The sequence below is a fragment of the Aedes albopictus genome, chromosome 2 (assembly GCF_035046485.1).
Source record: "Aedes albopictus strain Foshan chromosome 2, AalbF5, whole genome shotgun sequence".
NCBI classification, from domain to species: Eukaryota; Metazoa; Arthropoda; class Insecta; order Diptera; family Culicidae; genus Aedes; species Aedes albopictus.
The window spans coordinates 434,755,906-434,770,051 of NC_085137.1; the positions used below are offsets into that span (position 1 = coordinate 434,755,906).

General features: G+C 40.4%; 1 protein-coding gene across 6 annotated transcripts in view; it reads left to right on the forward strand.

The window, feature by feature from the left end:
* The window catches only part of LOC115254554 (tyrosine-protein kinase Src42A), a 487,102-nt gene that overhangs the window by 225,087 nt on the left and 247,869 nt on the right, over window positions 1–14,146 (forward strand). The window lies entirely within an intron of this gene.

The following is a 14,146-nucleotide window of genomic DNA, read 5'->3' on the forward strand; positions in this document are numbered from 1 at the left end:
AAACAATCTAATCTTCCCAAGCGTTTAGCGGTTGTTTATGGGTCTTGTGCGAGCTTCGCCGCACTCCGATCCACCAAGCAAAACATTTGTTTTAGAAAAGTGAAGTTTGTTCCCCGTCCCCGTAGCTGCATTTCCTCTCTAGTTATGGTAGATCTACGCGCCCAGCCAGCGCAGCGCAGCACCGTAGTTTTATCTTAATTAGATTTGAACAAATCTCGGAACGGAACACAACCGCTGCGCGGCGCGCCGTTCGGAAATATCATCGCCGCTTGTTGCTGTGGACGCGGCCGCGGCTTGCCTATAGGTAGTGTTGTAGGAAAACTTTTCCTGCTTGTTGCTAACAAGCTATTCACGATCTTCGGTGGAGGACACGGTTTCTTTCTCACACGCGTTACCCGGCCGCCCCGGTACAAGACCGGTCGGTGGTGGTAGACCGGGTGCGCGCGGAAAACGATTTATGGACAAGGTTGGATCGATATATTTCTACATGGAAAGCAGTTGTAGTAGAACACTCTTGGCTTGGTGGCGTTTCCTGAATTCTTACCCTAATTAAAGCTTTTTTTTCCCCTATTACAAGTTTGTATGGGAACGAGGGCAGACATAAATTGTTTTGTTAGATAGATCACTGATTGTTGGTATGGGTCCATTAGAGACGATTTACAGTTTTTATCCCTAGAGAATGCAAATGGATTCGGTTGATCTTGAAATAAGCCAGTAGAGTTTATATTTCTTAGTTATAATCATGGACGATGGTTGGTTCTCTCAGCAACTGATGCAGCTGGTCGTTCATTCGCCTTCTTCAAGTCCCGTCTTCCATCTGCACACAGCCGTAGGTGTTACGCAACACCTTCCGTTGGAAAACTCATCTGCATGTAGAGTCCATGTTTCATGCCCATAGAGGACAATCGATTAAATCCGCGTTTTGTAGATTGTTAACTTCGTGTGACGGCAAACTTTGTCCGATCGTAGAGTTCTGCGGAGTCCAAAGTAAGCTCGATTTCCAGCCACAATGCGTCTCTGAATTTCTCTGCTGGTGTCGTTGTTGGCGGTGACCCCAAGTACACGAATTCTTCAACCGCCTCGATTTCATCACCGTCGATAGAAATTCGGGGTGGCGGGTGGTAGTAATTCCTGCCTAGAGCCCTTTGCCATCATGTACTTTGTCTTCTTTGTCTAATGACTAATCTGATTCGCCTGGCTTCGTTCTTTAGTCGGATGTAAGTATCCGCCATCGTCTGAAATTTGCGAGCTGTAATATCAAAATCATCAAGAAAACCAAGCAGCTTAGCGGACTTCGTAAAAATCGTTTTACTCGTATTTATCCCTGCTCTCCTTATTACACTCTTAAAAGCAATGTTGAACAGCAAGCACGATAGACCATCACTTTGCCGTAATCCTCTGCGAGATTCCAAGGGTCTCGTGAATGTCCCCAATACTCGAACTACGCACATCACTCGATCCATCGTCGCCTTGATCAATTGTATCAGTTTATCCGGGAATCCTTATTCGTGCATAATCTGTCATAGCTAGTCTCGATCGATTGTATCATACGCCGATTTGAAATCGATGAACAAGTGATGTGTGGGCACGTTGTATTCGTGGCATTTCTGCAACACCTGGCGGATGGCGAACATCTGATCCATTGTAGCGTGTTCACCCATAAATCCAGCCTGATATTGCCCCACGAACTCTCTTGCAAGCGGGGATAGACGGCGGCATAGAATTCGAGAGAGTATCTTGTAGGCAGCGCTTAGTAGTGCGATCGCGCGATAGTTTACGCAATCCAACTTGTCACCCTTTTTGTTGATGGGACACACGATACCTTCCATCCATTCCTCCGGTAATACTTTCTCCTCCCAAATCTTGGTAATGACCCAGTGTAGTGCTCTCCCCAGTGCTTCTCCACCGTATTTTAGAAGTTCGCTTGGTAGTTGATCTGCTCCAACGGCTTTGTTGTTTTTCCAACCGGCCAACATCCTCCTCAATCTCTTGGAGGTTAGGGGCCGCCGGCAGTCTTTCGTCCTGCGCACGTACTCCTAGAACTGTAACGTTGTCATTGAGGTGCTCACCGTAATGCTGCCACCACCTCTCGACCACCTCACGCTCGCTCTTGAGAAGATTCCCGTGATTGTCTCGGCACATGTTGGCTTGTAGTACAAAGCCTCTGCGCGGGTGGTTCAGCTTCTCGTAGAACTTCCGTATGTCCTTAGCTGAAACGATACAGTCAAGTCTCTAATAGATTCTTCTCTAAAGAAATTACCCTGCAGAAGCTCTGACCTAATGACCGAAACGTCGGCGAAGCATCAACGCTTTATCTAAAGACAGCACAGCCAAAAAACAAGACTTCGCTTCTTGAAAGAGTTCCTGGATGCATTTTTGAAGGACTATGGGGAGGTTTCGCTGGGGTAGCTCTCGTCAATATCTCTTCTGTTGAAGAAATGTTTGCTATAAGTCCAAGCTAAGTTCTTTACAAAAGGATGTCTAGAAGTATTGTCAAATAAGTTTCTAAATAAATTCATCGTTTTGTTATTCCGGAAATATTGAACCTTGGAAGGGTTTTTTTTTTTGTCAAATTTGTAAAGAGTTGATGCAATTTGCGATTTTTTCTAAATTTTCAAATCTTTTGACTGCTGGCTTGTTTACAGAAGATTTATAGTGAACATTTCTGGAGAAGTCTTTACTGAAAAAGCGTAATTCTTGAAAAAAAATTAGACGTATTTCTGTTCGACATCCTGTTTTGAAGATTTTTTTGAAGATTTTGGTGGAGTTACTTTGTTTTTGTAAGTGTGAGTGGAATCTGTTGAAATATTTCTGAAAAAAAAACAGATTTCCTGAAAGTTCTGGAAAACTTTCGGATGACATTCAAAAGTTGCTGAAGGAAATTGGAACCTAATTTTCAGAATAAATTTTGAAAAAGTTTCTTGTAAATTTCTTGGAAGCATTAGAATTTAATTTTTTAGAAGCATTATTGATATACTTTAAAAACTTAAAAGAAAATATATGACTGCTATATGAAATTATGAAATTCTTAAAATAACTTCATGCGTAACTTCAATTGCATTTGAAGATAAATTTTTCCGCCCAAAATAAAAAGGCAGATGATAGCTCTGTTTTGTGTGTTAATAAAATTCTAAGTTTCTCGGTCTCTCGAAGAATAATCTCCAAGTTGCTTTACCAAACCGTTGATTTCAGTTCACTTACTTGTTTTTTTAGTTTTCCTAAGAAAATGTTTTTAGCGATATGTTTAAAATATTTGACAATTCTCGTCTACCATTTTTTTATGAGTTTGAAAAATTTGAACAACCGTGAGTAGCATAGGGCACTGCACGCCGCGGTTACTTAGCTTATTTTTTCTAAGTCTTGACGTTTCGAACTGCTAGAGTTGTGAAATTTTTGTGAGATACTGAATCAAGATGCCTACTCTGTTACTTTATAACTTTCAGGTGGGGCTCCCCTAGGAGCTCCTTCAAGGATTCACCCAGGCATTTTTCCTGGGATTCTTCCAGGAGTTCTTTTTTTGGTTTCTCCATTCTTTCAGGGGAGCTCTTCATGAGACTCTTCAAGGAATCTATTTCTAGGTTCCTTTAGAAGTTTCCTCCAGGAGATTTTCGTAAGATTCCTAAAGAGGTTTCATCTAGGATTCCTTCAGGAGTTATTTGAAGGATTTCTCTAGGAACTCTTTCTGGGATTGCACTTGAGATCGCTTCCGGGATTTTTCAGGATAGCATTTGTTCCTAGATTCCTTCAGGACGGCTCTACCCCATTTGGCATAACGCCATTTGGCATATCCCCATTTGGCATAATGCCATTTGGCATAATGGTCATTTGGCATAACACGAAGAACAGCCTTCTTGGTAAGAATGTGCATAATATTTGTTATGCCAAATGGCCATTATGACAAATATCCATTATGCCAATGGTATTATGCCAAACGGCGTTATGCCAAATGGCATTATGCCAAATGGGGTAGAGCCCTTCAGGACTTCTTTCTGGGATTCCTCAGGGAGCTATTTCTTAGATTCTTCCAGGAGTTTCTTCTGCGATCCACATTAGAGATTTCTCCAGAGATTCCTTCCAAAATTTCGCCAAGAAATCTTTCTGAAATACTTCTGGAAGTTCCAGAATTTCTTCTGGAATTTCTTCCAAGATGCCTCCAGGAATTTCGTTTCGAGATTCATCGGGTAATTTTCCTTAGATTCCTGCTGGAGTTTCGGAATTCTTCCTAGAGCTCCGGGATACCTCCAAGGATGCCTTCTCGTAAAAGTAACTCTTGGAGGAGTCCTAGAAAGAGCGATCAATGTTCAAAATATTTTGAAAATATCAGGATTTCTTAGGGAGCTGTTTATGAGACTCTTCAAGGAATCTATTTCGAGATTCTTTTAGAAGTTTCCTCTGGGAGTTTCCTCAAGGAGATTCTCGTAAGATTCCTAAAGAGGTTTCATCTAGGATTCCTTCAGGAGTTATTTCAGGGATTTCTCTAGGAACTCTTTCTGGGATTGCTCTTGAGATCGCTTCCGGGATTCCTTCAGGAGTTTCTTCGGCGATTCCTAATGTAATTTCAGGATCCACTTCAGAGATTTCTCCAGAGGTTCCTTCCAAAATTTCGCCAAGAAATCCTTCTGGAATGCTTCCGGAAGTTCCAGAATTTCTTCAGGAATCTCTTCCTAGATGCCTCCAGAAATTTCGTTTCGAGATTCATAAGGTAATTTTCCTTAGATTCCTGCTGGAGTTTCGGAATTCTTCCTAGAGTGCCGGGATTTCTCTAGGAATGCCTTCTCGTGAAAGTAACTCTTGGAGGAGCCCTAGAAGGAGCAATCAATGTTCAAAAGATTTTGAAAATATCTGGATTTCTCAGGGAGCTCTTCATGAGACTTTTCAAGGAATCTATTTCGAGGTTCCTTTAGAAGTGTCCTCTGGGAGTTTCCTCCAGGAGATTCTCGTAAGATTCCTAAAGAGGTATCACCTAGGATTCCTTCAAGAGATTTTTCTGGGATTTCTCTAGGATCTCTTTCTGGGATTGCTCTTGAGATCGGTTTCGGGATTTCTTCAGGAGTTTGGAGATTCCTCCAAGCATTTATTCCTAGATTCCTTCAGGAATTCTTTCTGGGATTCCTCAGGGAGCTTTTCTTAGATTCTTCCAGGAGTTTCTTCTGCGATTCCTAATGAGGTTCTAGGATCCACTTCAGAGATTTCAACAGAGATTCCTTCCAAAATTTCGCCAAGCAATCCTGCTGAAATACTTCCGGAAGTTCCAGAATTTCTTCTGGGATTCCTTCCAAGATGCCTCCAGGAATTTCGTTCCGAGATTCATCGAGTAATTCACCTTGGAGTTTCGGGATTCCTCCAAGAGCTCCGGGATATCTACAGGAATGCCTTCTCGTGAAAGTAACTCTTGGAGGAGTTCTAGAAGGAGCGATCAATGTTCAAAAGATTTTGAAAATATCATGGCAATAAGTCCTGCCGACGAAAAATACATCTAGGATGCTTCTATGACAAGATAGATTGATCTTGATCGATTTCATTATATCTAGACCAGTTTAAATGGTTCTAAAAGGTAACTATATTTTTTCAGCCCAAATAATTCCCGTTCGAAAACTTCTCCACAAAATATTTGAGAAATACGATACCGAAGAAATAATCTCGGAGATTCAACCACATTTTTCTAGGATGTTTGCGTCTAGACGATGTTTGTCATAGAATTTAACACACAAATTTCAACTAAATTTTATGGATTTTTTTTATCTACAGTGGATTTGTAGAAAATTTATCCACAATTTTTCAAGTAGTTTATAGAAACAAATTATCAGAAGCGCATCGAAAAGTCTTACCAAGTTTCATCAAGAACTCTGTAAACATTTCATCAAGTTGGTTTGCAAGTTAAGTTGCTCAAGTTCAGTCAACTAAGATCTCCTTCGATTTTCATTTCGAGATTATCGTTAATAGATTAGTTATCATTTATCAATACTTACCGAAGAATATTGATCAGTAACTATTTTCGAAAACCCGCGTTTTGTTTTTTCAAGAGCTCTTTTTTTTGTTTCATGTGCAGTCACATAAACCATGCGAAAAAAGCATTGTGAAAGTCACTCAGCAAAGCATATCTGTCAAAAGATAATCAATACAGGGCAGAATTGACAGGTGTAAAACTGATTACACTCAATAATACATAAACTTAATGTTCAAAATCAAGTTGAAATTAGGCGACTTTTCAATTGAAACAGTAAAATACCGAAAAAAAATCTTCATAATAACTGGCCCAAAAATAGTAACTCGTTACTAGAGCAGCTGTTAGGACTTGGTCGGCGCCGTTATTACGCAAGAAAATAACAAGATTTCACGTTAAGAATAAGTGGACATTTCTAGCCCGAAAGCTATTCTCGTAGAATGGATGTGCGAGATGCAAATGATCTATCCGTCATGAAAAAGTTTAGGAATACTGATCTTCTGAAACTCCACAGTAAAAAGTATCCGTGTGAAATTAAGCGTAAAATCATGCACATAAAGCAAATGCTAGAGTTAATGCATGTTTACATCAAATGGCATGGCAAATTACATTATTATCGAGTACAGTTCTACGAATTACCCCGTAACCGCTTGAAGTTCTGAAGATCGTTTAAATTTTCACTAAACTGCACGTAATCGAACACGCGAGGTTTGGTGGAAATTCACACGATTATAATGCAACTTTACATGACATTTGTTGTAAATAAAAATGTTTAATTGTAGCTTTCCTTTCTTGTGTATGATTTTACGCAGAATTTTCTCTGGACATTTTTATCTGTGTATCACTAACCTAAAAAATGTCATTAAAACTAGCCTAATCAAATTGGGGACAAAGGTCTTTGAATCACAATTCAACAATGCACCAGAACTTTAAATGCACAAATATCAAGATGTAAACAAATAACAACCCGAGCAGAAAAGAATTACAAAACAATTGCAAGTTTTACCATTCAAAAAAGATTACTGAATGGTAAAATTTGCCATTGGCTGGTTTGAAATAAGTGACAAAAAGGCAAAAATAATAACTGACATTGTTCTATGAAATAACTGAAGAATGTCAAATTTTGACATTACAATGGCAACCCAAGAACAAAAAAAAATTAACGTTGAGAATTGCAAAATATACCATTATTGAGTTATTAAAAACAGAACAATATCAAAATTAGTTATTCGCCTGTCGACTAAAAAAACTATCAAAAAGTTACCATTAGAATAACCAAAATTCAAATTTTGCCACTATGTTGTTCTTGATAAGTGCCAAACTGCGATGGTTCATCAAACTCGTAAGAGGTCAACAATATCTCACCAATTGCAAAATTTGTTATGATAGCAAAATAAGCCATTCAGTAGTTATTCTTCCAAATTTGATAAATGACAAACGAATGGCATATTTTGATATGATATCATATTATGCTATTGACATGTTGTTTTAGGCTTTTCATGAAGAACTCATGAATGGCAAAATAAAATTTGTTATTCTTTCGTTTTTGGTTTGCCATTCACCTCTACCCGGGAATGCGCTCTTAAAAAAATAGGAATTTACACTTAACGTAAATCATCAACGTACGTAAACAGTTCATGGCTGAATAGCAAATTTGACTCAATTTTACGTCCATCATGGAAGTTCGAGTTGGTTGCACAAGATGTCAACAAACCTATCTGATCTGGCACGTAGAAACAGTTTCACATTTATCGACTTCCACTTTACTCAGTGACATGGTCGAGATGTAAAGTCCGTGCCTCTCAATCAGCAGATCAGTGTTCAAAGTCAGCTCAATATTTTACTTTCATATGTTTTATCTATCGATTCGGTTCTAGCGATTGCTACCCGAATAAAAAATACAGTAGAAAAACCGAATGTTGTATTGTAACAGTACTATTTAAAACCATATTTTTACAATAGAAACCACTGTAAAAATAAAAATACAAAAACAATAAAATGTAATGTAGAACACCATACAGTAAATAGTAAATAAGATTTTTACAATATACTATACGGGTTGTTAAGTATCGTAACAATATAAAAAAATATTTTTCTCCATATATATTTTTTTGCAAAACCATACATTATATTGTAAATGAATTGTTATAAATACTGATACGTGGGTTTTAATAAACCGTACATTGTATGGTACACGTATGGTTTCAAACAACAAAATGTACCGTAAATATATTGTTTTTAATTGTAGTTTCACCACTGGTTATACATTTAATTAAATGGTTTTGGAATGGTTCTCTTTTGTTATGTTGTATTGGTTTACATTTCATAAACCATGTAATGTTATATTATCTTGTCATTTTCCTCCTGTTAATGGCATCTTAGGCTTACTAGCATTATGAGAATGCGCTTTGGGAATTCTCCAGAGCGTTTTGGATAACCCTTCATATATTGGATCGCCCACGTCTAAGTCTGAGTCGAGGTCTGAGTAGTCTCTGATTGCATTAACAGTTGAAGCTTAGGCTCCCATGCCCCACCAGCCAGATAACCGGGTTTTGCAAACTAAGCATTATTTGTGGCAACACTTTGAGCGGCATGATGGAACTATGCCGAGCGCGCTAAGCATTATTAGACCACTAATGTAGTTGCATGAAGTGGGTGACGGGGTACATAAGTATAATTACAGCGTGCTTAACCGTTATTGCAATATTGAGGCTCCAGTTTGACTAAAGTTTGAAATACACGTATGTATTTAACAACTCATTAGAAAACTGTCAAGTTCGATTCAAGTATAAGTTAGGTTAAGAAGCGAACCCACAGACGAACCTATATAAGAATTTCTTTCAGTATTCAGTCCAGTCCATATGTTAAAGATGGCTCTACGTCAAAGATAAAGTTCGTCAATCGTATTCCTCTCATCGCACTCTACATACCTAGCTCGCCATATCTCTTGGATCTGCGATTCTTAAGACATCTGGTTTACTACTTATTTAAACATTTTATTGACTTTAAATTGATGTTTCAACTTATTCACTTTTTTCTTTCCTCTCCTTTGCATCATAAAAGTCACAAACATCAACAAAACAAAGCACGGAAAAAATCTAAAACTGAATAAATAATTAAAAATGCACGGAAAAATAATGTTTCGGAAAAGTGAATGGTTCAAACGTAAGAAAAACAGTATAATATAGTGTTACATAAAAATCGAATGTAAATGTATAATAGCTACAATGTGCGAAGCTTTCAGTGAACCATTTCATTACAATATACATTATTGTAGCTGGTACACTGTATGGTGCAGGAATGGTTTTCACCAAACACCCTATGGTTAGTTTTTATCCGGGTACCCGACTTTATTTTGTGATAGAAGACGTAAATTTGTATGAAACAGGCCGCTTCACATTAAAACTTAAATTTACCAGAGTGAAATTTTTATTTCGTTATTGCTCATTTGTCATAAGCTTAAAATAAGAAGATCCGGTGCGCTGGAGAACGTTTTCATGAGATTTGAGCGTTTAAAATCGCGAGCAGAAGTTGGCCATTGTGGCGGCCATCTTGGGATTCTAATGAGCTTGTCCTTAAAAACTCACTCTAATACAGAATTTAAAATTAAAAAAATGTAAATTTGGAATTCAGTGCAAAAGTAAATTTTGGCAATTTGTTCAAGAGTTCGAATGGAGTCGTTGATTGAAGTTGATTTCGCTGACTTGTAAATGTACGCCTTTAAAGCGCTCGTATATGGCAGGTTCAGAGATCTTAAAACTATATGCATTTTCTGTTGTGCACTTAACGAAAAAAAAAATAACATATCATGTAATTCAGCATGACTCGGAGTTTTTACATGACATATAACACCAATTTACATGATATGTAATGTAAACCATCATACACACTTATTTTAGTGTCACTTGTTCGGCTGTTCTATTTTCGGTAAAAGTTACCGATGGTTCGTTCGGTAATTTTTCGCCGAACTACGGTAATATTTTGCTGAACAATCGTTATTTTGAACTTTTACCGAAAATAGAACAGCTGTATTTTAAGTGTGTAGCTTGAAGTTTACATGACTAAAATGAAGTTTGCATGACGTGCAATCGTCATTATTTTTTTCTGTGTATGGTGTAAGTATCCATTAACCCTCGCGTAATTCATCATGCACAAAAAGAAGTTCTGAAAACTACACAGTTAAAAATTGTTACATCGAGTTCGCTGAAATGAAATGGCTTCCACGGCCGCTTTCAACACATTTCTCTATTGGATTGTAAAATCACTGGTTGTCCCCAGTATGAAGCTTGCTTGCAATGTTGCGTCCAACAAACTCTTTTGTGTAAATCAAATTAAATGAAATGGAAATTCAAAGTCCCAATATTTACGTCAAGTGTAGTTTAGAGAATTTCTTGCTGTGTACGCTTGACGTAAATATTGTAACGTTTAAATTTCCATTTCATTCCATTCTATTTTACATAAAAGAATTTCTTGCACGCAAAATTGTAAGCAAGCACCATACTGCAGGCAACCTGAATTATATTACACCCGACGCAAAATAAATTGCATATGAATTTCAATTTTATTTCACTGAATTTTACATTAAAGATTTTCTTGTATGGAATGTTGAATACAAGCTTCATACTGAGAGCAAGCTGTAAATGTATAAACAGATGGAAAAATGTGCGCGATATGACGAGATCCTTCTGTTACAGGTGATATGCTGTAACATTTTTAACTGTGTAGTTTATTTTTCGGCTAATGCAGAAAACATTCTGTAGGGATAGGTTTCCAAATAGTTTGAAGTTTTGTTTTTAATTAACAATATACTTTACTATATCTGGGATTGTTTGTATGTATGTAACAACGTCTGGATGTCATATGATTTTCCATATTTCTTCGTTCAAAATATTAAAATTGAAATAGATTCTAATTCCATAGCCATTGTTAAACTAACTTTGCAATTATTGCAACTGTAAACTGATCAAATGAATACCATTGTTACCGCAATCACACAATTGCAATTATTTATTTATCCACTCGGCCTTCGTCGGCGAACGGCGAACTGAACTCGTTCTTGCCCCACCCATCACGGTCGAGGCCTGGGCCTATTATACTAAGCGTACTCCAGCAAACTCATATCATATCGTTGGTCGTCAAAAGTGAAACTCTGTTACAATCACGCGCATAAATTCAAATCCAACATCCCATCTAGTAGCTCCCGCTCGTTATATTTTAAAAATAGTAGAACCCCGCATCAACGAGTGCTCTCCGAAAGAAAAAAGCGTGCATTGCAATCACAAAAGAACGTAGTTCATGGACCATTTTTCCCTTTTCCAATATAGAAACAGTGAAGAACCCGGTACACAGTTATAGAACCGCACACGCACACCAACAAAAAAAAAATATTGCGTGAGAAGCAGCTCGAAGTCCCAGTACCTCCAGTTACAACCTACAGTACAAGAAGAGAACTTCTAGTGGAAATGTTGTGATCTGATCCTCTCTTGCCATTAGGAAGAAGAAAAATTTGAACAACCGGAAAATTTCCCGTAATTTTTGAGTGAGACATTTCGTCAGTGTGAGACAGTGACCGTTGTGAGTTTTATTTATTTCGTGCGAACGCGTGCCCGAGGCAAAGTGGAAACGTTGGCGACGAGTGCTCTAGTGGTCGCCCCGGTGCCGAAGGCAGGCCAGATTCGATGTGACTGTTGCGCCTCCTGTCGGGATAGTGTGTTAGATAGTGCGAAAAATCCACGCTGAAGAGAAGTGGTACAGCGGCGTTCAGCGAGGGGAGATCGAGGGATGTCGTCGACGATGCCCGTGGTTTGGTGCACGGATCCGAACTCGTCCGAGAAGCGACAACCGTTTGCCCTCCAGGGGATCCAGCTGCAGGGCAACATCACCGAGAAGCATGTGCTGGCCATGAAGGAGCTGATCAGTGCCGCCTCGGAAGGGCGGCTGCTGCTGCCCAGCGATGGTGCCATTGTCCTGCTGGACTGCGGATTGAGTATTGGGTCGATGGTGATCGAGGGTAAGGCCGGGAAGGAGGCAGCACGGGATGTTGCGGCCGGGGCTAGTGGTAATCATAAATCAATATTGCCGGCCGTGCCGGAGGTTGCTGATCTGGCGGAGAAGTATGCAGATGATCAGAACAATAATGGGGGAGATGTAGGTGATAGAATTGCTGATAGGTGTGAAGAAGATGAGGAGCAGGCTTTCCTCAACGAGTTGGTAGAAGATGAGTGCAGACCTCTGGACCTGTACGGGTGCGGAGGGGCGGAAGGCGGTGAGTTTCTGTATGAGTTTCTCTGCTGTGCCAAATGTATGAACGATCCATCGTCCAGTTGTTTCAATCCACCCAGTCATCGTAGTCGTAGTTTAAATTCGCTCAACAACAAATCACAGCTGTTGTCTCGGTTCCTTAATGGCCGGGCCAAAGCTCGGCTCTACTGTGATCCTCTGTACAACATTTCCAATCGGTATTTCAAACGGCTGGTCAATCACCATAAAGCCAGCAAGACTCGAACGGACTCGCGTCGGAATGTGGTGCGCAAAAGCTCGATCCGTAGCGATCGATCGTCCGGGGGCAAGATCGTCAAGAAGAGCTCCGAGAACATCCCGATCTACGCCACGGTCAATAAGAAGATGAAACTCCGATCGCGGCTGGAGGCCCTCCGACGGCAGAACATCGACGCCGACACGTTAGCATTACAAATTGCACTCGACAAGCAACAGCTAATCAAAAGCAGATCGAATCCGACGACAGCACTACTATCGGAAATTCATAATCAATCATCTTCATCGTTGTCCCCGCTCGGTCTGCTGCCGCCATTATCCCCCGGGAAGCCATACAACAGTTCCAGTAGGAAAACTAGTTTCGATTCGACGTGCACCGTGAGTTCAATGGATTCGGGCTTTATCGATCAGCAGCAGCGGCAACAGCTGAGGCAACTCCAACAACAACTGCAACAACAGAAGCAAAGCAAAAAGAGTAAGGAAATATGCCAGCCCAACGAGCCGATAACTGTTAAATCGAGTCCGTCCCCGGCGGAGAAAGAGCGCTGCACGAAAAAACTGGAAGAACTGCCTTCCTCCGATGGTGGAGACGACGCCGATGTTGCTGTTGTTGCCAGCGATGAAGATCGTCTGAATGAGCTCTCCCAGCTGCAAATAAAGGAGTGTTTGGTTACGCAATCGCGGAACCGCCGGAAGTCGTACGAAGAGTTCAAATCGCTCTTCCGGCAACAGCAGCAACAGCAAACCGAATGCCGAAGTCGCCTGGCCGTGGTCAACGAAAAAGACCCCCAAGGCAATGCCAACAACACTAGCAACAGCAACAACAACAACAACATTAGCAGTAGTAGTAATGATAGCATAAAAACTCGACGCAAGTCCTACGAAGAATTTAAAGCTTCAGTCAAAATTTGTGATAGTAGCGTTAGTAATTTAAAGCCAACGTCCGAGGAGGAAGAAACCGCGGAGGAGGACCATCATCATCACACGGCCCTCTCCGGGGTCAGCGGTCTGTTCAAGATGAAGCGTAAAAACTCGCGACGTCTCAGCCTGAAGAAGCTGAAAATGAACGACAAAGCTGACCCCACCCAGACTGCAACGGCGACCGCTGAAAAGCCCGCCCCATCTACAGTGATTAGCAATAGCGTTAGTAAGATTAGCGAAGAAAGTAGTCACGTTAAGAGTAGTACAATCTATGATATTCTACGAACTAAGAACAAATCGGACGAACACAGGGACTCGGTAGTCTCCCTGAGCAAAGATCTGTCACCATGTCTCAAAGAGGAAATCTACCGCAAAAACTACAAAATCTACGACAAGCTCATCTCGTACGGAAGCAGAGCTTACAAAAAGTACGACAAATACATGACCTACGGCACGATCTACGAGATTCTGCACCGGAAGTCCGACGCCGCAGAAGACATTTTCTTGCGGAAGCGAGCTCTCTCCGAAAAATTCGCCAAACGCAAGCACAGCGTCAGCTCCCACTACAGCTCCCTTAAGTTTGGCACCATCTACGACATTCTGCAGAGCAGAAATGCTGCGTTGACAGCCGAACCAGAACCCAGTGAGACCTTGTCTAGCAAGGCCCCCGAAACGGAGAGTCCCAGCAATTCCACCACTCTCTCCACCATCTACGACATCATCCACAAAAAAGCCGATTCCCCCAAACAGCAAACCAAGAATCGCTTCCTCGTCAAGAAAATCACC